This window comes from Pogona vitticeps, chromosome 4 (assembly GCF_051106095.1).
Source record: "Pogona vitticeps strain Pit_001003342236 chromosome 4, PviZW2.1, whole genome shotgun sequence".
Taxonomy (NCBI): domain Eukaryota; kingdom Metazoa; phylum Chordata; class Lepidosauria; order Squamata; family Agamidae; genus Pogona; species Pogona vitticeps.
In genome coordinates, this window is record NC_135786.1 from 239369179 (window position 1) to 239374018 (window position 4840).

General features: G+C 48.4%; 1 protein-coding gene across 1 annotated transcript in view; it reads right to left on the minus strand.

Moving 5' to 3' along the window:
• LOC144588734 (uncharacterized) overlaps positions 1 to 4840 on the minus strand; it is a 110663-nt gene that overhangs the window by 43160 nt on the left and 62663 nt on the right. The gene's annotated exons all lie outside the window — the stretch shown is intronic.

Sequence of the window (4840 nt, forward strand, 5' to 3'; positions counted from 1 at the left end):
GTAAACTTCCTGTTTTAGCTTCAAAAATGGTCTTACAATGAGGTCAACCGCCTGGGATCTATTTATCTATTTAAATAGCTAGATAAATGAGGACCCAAGGCGGTTGACCTGATTATAAATTTTAATCCCTTCCTTTATATAGATGACGGCGACGAGCCCCTCCCGAGGCTTCTTCCCCAGATCTTCTTCTCCCGACCCAGGGCAGGGCAGGTGGGAGGTGGGGGGCGTGTGTGTGTTTGTGCTTCGAAGGCTGTCCGTTCATCGCTTCCCCCTCGCTTCTCTTCTTCAAGTGTTTCCATAGTTTTTCCATCTCGTTTTTTCCCCTCGTTTCAAGTGGGTTGATATGTTCGATTCGATTTCTTATGTTTGTGAATTTTGTTTAAAGTGTTATTTGTTGTGTGCTGAAAACCTTTCTCTTCAGGCAAGCCTTCCCACAGTAACTAGCTTACCTGTGTGGGATCTTGTCTTTTAAGATCCATGGTTATGTATTACTGCTTTGACTGGATTTTTTAGTACTAGTTGTGTTTTCTAAGTTTGCATTTTCCACTTTTCAGAGTGGCTTTTTTTTATGATTGCATACTCATTGTCCTTAACTCTTACATGATGGAAGATGCCTCTCTTTACTTCTTGTTCTTTGCTTTAAGGATATTAACCACCCTTGTAGACTCCCTTGTTTTCAACTTTAAATGTTGTCTGACATTGGGACTTTTCCAAGGAGAAAGGCGGGGTAAAACATTTTAAATATATAAATATTATGTTAACTGCCCAGAGTGGCCTTGTAGCTAGATGGGCAGTATAGAACTTGAATGAATGAATGTGTGAATGAACGAATTATTCCCCCCCCCCCCATCGTGGGAAGGTGATACAGGGGCTGAAAGGCAATGGGATCAGGATCGGGGCCTCTCGCCTAAGCTGCCCTACAGGGATGTGGTCAGGATGCCAGAGGCAAGGAAAACCCTGCAGAAGTGATGGCATGAGGGTTGGGAAAGAGAGATAGCTTCCGAGCTTGGGCTCAAATGTATTTATTTATTTATTTATTTATTTGATTTATACCCCGCCTATCTGGACCACCGGACCACTCTGCGGTTGTCCTTTGGAAAGAACTGGCCATCACCACCACCACCACCCAGTCCAAAATGGCAGCAGAAGAGGTGCCCCCGCAGCTGACCGATGGCCAGAATCAACAGCCTGGTAGGGCTGTCAGGGGATGGTTTTACCAGTGCTACTCCTCACTCTCAATGAGTTTCCACGGTCGATCAAGGATTTGAACTCAGGGCTCCTGAGCCTCAGTGGGCTCTGGTCTACAGCTGCTTCTTGGACAGGAAGCCTCTTGGCCTTCAAGGTGCTTGCAGGAGCTGTCTTACCTTTTTTGCCTCCTAGGACGTTGCCTTCCACACCCTCACCCCCTTCCTTCCCAATCTACACAGGTTTACGTACAAACCGCCCCTGCATCCAGCCACAGGGAATGGCATGTTCCTCTGCATTTTCCCCTCCCTTCTGTAAAGCCTGTAAAAGTTCTTTCTGCTCCATAATTGCTACTCAGAATAGCTAAGCTGGCAAGAGGAGTGCCAAGAGGGGCCCACGAAAAACATGAGCGAAGTTTCAAAGACCCACATGGACCCAGGAAACACAGGAGTGCAAATAGCTTAGAAACAAAAGGTGGTGGTGGTGGTGGGACACACTCAAGAATCCCTCGGAAGTCTGTTTTGCAGTTCCAGGTTAACTTGTAAAACTAAGGGAACGGGGCTGCTCCACCCGTCGGTTCCAGCTTATGGAAGCCCAGCGAAATGGACGGCTGGAACCAAACCAGCCCTTCTCCTAGACTTGCGGTCCCCAGATGTTCTTGGACTACGACTCCCAGAAGCCTTCTCCACTCGCTGTGCTGGCCAGGACTTTCTGGGACCTGCAGTCCAAGAACATCTGGAGATGCAAGGTTGGGAACCATTGTCAGATCTAGAGACTGCCATAGGCTGCCGGTTCCGTTTCTTCTTATCTATTCTCTGCCCCTGAAAGCTATCTGTGAGAAGTATGCACGAACTGGGTTTGTCCCCTCCCTTGCCTCCTCACCCGATTCAGCCATTTGCCAGGCCCAGCTTGCTTGCTGTTCCCACCTTCTCAACTGATCTTCCAGTCCCAGCAAGAGCGCAGGCTTCTCTTCCTCTGCCCTCCCACTCAGACAAGTCTGTGCTCTTGCTCGTGACTGGGAGATTAGCCGAGAGGCTGTTTGAGCCTGAGGAGGCAGGGAGGGGAGGAGCAGCACCTTTACGAACTGAGGCGAATCGGTTTGTGCCCATCTCTAGTGCCACCCATTACATATTTATTTATTTATTTATTTGGACTTGCCTGTTCTGTCATCAGTCATCACTAGTGCCTACAGCAGGTATGGTCCAGCCCAATCATGGTAGATACGTGGCATGCATGGGCAAAGCACGGGCTTCAATGAATTGATCCTATTCCCCCTCTTTATCTTTCTGCCTTCAAAGATATCACTCACCTACATGTTTCACACTCAGAGTTTGGGAAACTTTGCACAAAAGGAAAAAAAGCCCCTGCATCTGGACAGATGTTTGCTGCCTGCTCTCGCTTTCTTTCTCCAAGGGTCTCGTGCTAAGACAAGCCCTGTTTGGGCTGCATCAGAGATGCTTTGGGCCGGTCCCTTTTTCGGCAACTATTTCCAAAAAAACCCTGCGAGCAGTCATGTTTTCCAACAGGGAATTAGCATGGCAAGAAGGCAGCCCTCGCTCAGCAGAAACCCCCTCCCGTACCGTTGAGTGGCTGAAACCTTGTGGTTTCATATGACATATTCAAGGACAAAAGTGCTTTAGAGCAAATCACCAGGGCCACAAAACAGGTGAATTGCTCCTCTCACTTCCTTTAAGATGAGGTGGCAAAAAGCAGGCCAGAAAGGGAGAGAGGGGACGCCAAGCTCAACAGCAAGGAAAAATGCTCAGCCCACAGAAAAGGCCAGGGTCACCCTCTGCCTTTCCAGGTGAAAGGCTCTTGCAGGGAGAAGCAGGGAAGATCTCAGAGTGTCATCTAAGCAGATCCAGCTGCACCAGCGGGAGTAACCATCTTCTTCATGAGTCAGCTTTACTATGTTCAAACTCTAATGCAGCTGCTTTACCCGGAGACTGGTGTTCGTTTCAAATATTTGTTCAAGGGGTTACCAGTCAGGGACAGAATATGAAAATACTCATCCCACACCAGTTTGTATCAAGGAGGGAAGGCACACATTTCCCCCCCCCCACAATGCCCAATTAAACCGTTTCATAGTTTAATGGGACGGTGTATACCATTTGGCTCAGAGTACGTTCCTACACCAACATGCTCTCTGACGAACCTCCGACACCCTTCACAAAAGGATGTCTTAGGTTTGCTTATTTCTCTCTTGTAACTTTTGCTCTAAACACTGGGAATCAATTAAACTAAGGATGTTTTCAATTCAGCTCTAAAAATCAAGGCGGCTGGGAAAGGTAAGGCTGCTCCTTGTAAGCAGAGCCTCATTCCTCAGAACTGGCGAGCCGGGTCTCTGCCTTCTGGTAAAATCCACCTGACGTTCAGTACCTTTCAGCAAACCTTGTGCACGGACTTTTAAGAGTGTCATACCCCGTTTTTCAAAATCTTCCCAGAACAATTAGGACCGAATAGCACATTTAATCTTTTAACCGTTCTAAGATTCTGGAAAAAAAGTTCACCACCCGCGGTAGCCCTAAAAGCTAGGGTCACATGCCTTTCCACAGGCCAAGACTGACCAAGTACCACCTGTCCTTTTGAGAAGAGGGTGGGGAACATACAGGCCGCTATTTCTTTAAATTCAGGATTCATTAAAAATATTTCTATCCCGCCTTTCTGCTGCAAAGAACCCAACTCGTAGCCCTCGTCTTTGGTTCCCCATTCCCGGTCAAAAGGAAGTCTGCTTTAAAGTTGCCGTGGAGTGAATTGGAAGTAATTCAGGAGCACATAAAATGCCTGTACAGACATTGCCACACAACCTATGGGACTGGCAATGGGTCTCCTGTATCCTTGGGAGTATTTACTAGAAGATAAAAAGGAGCAACACTAAGAAAAGGCTTTGGTTGGGGGCATTCTCAGGCTTCCAGGGAAGGTTCTTCTAATGGGTCGCCGCTTACTGGATTCTGGACCAGGCAGAAAAGCTAAACGCAACCCAAGCCAAAGCCTTAAGGCCACAGCACAAGGCTGGAACTTGACAAAAGGCCAAAGGAATAGGGACTGGCATGGCTGGCCCCCTCTGAAAAAGGGGACTTCTGGGGCAACGCAAGCAGCCCCCAGTGTGGCATCAGCCACTGGGCTGGAGCAGGACCGCCTTGATTCCCAGGTGGCTGATGGAGGAGGGAACACACCGAGCACAGCTCCTGTACATCTGGTCCGACTGAGGGTTGAAGCCCTTCCTGCTCTTGAATACAACCCCCCCCCCCAAAAAAAATATCCAGGGTGTTTGAAGAGTTTGAATGTCTCAGGGAAACAGAATACTTTGGGTTTTGGACAAAAAAACATGAGTGGGGTTAAAAAAGAAGCCAAGAGGACATGGACTGTTCTCCAGTTACGTTTTTTGACCCACTGGTTTCTGAAGCCTTCTTATACCGTCAAATCTTTTCCGTCAACGAGGGACCAATAGATCTCATTTCCAGAATAGTGAGTTTTGCTCAACGATGCTGAGGCACCACAGCTCAGGCCTTGCCCCGGATGAGCCCCAGACACAGGGCGGGAGGTACTCTTTGGGAGCCCACGCCCAACACAGCCTCCCGTCTCTGGCCAAGCGCTGGAAAGAAGCCCCAGTTTGGTCAATCAATCACACACACACACACACACAGAGACAGCA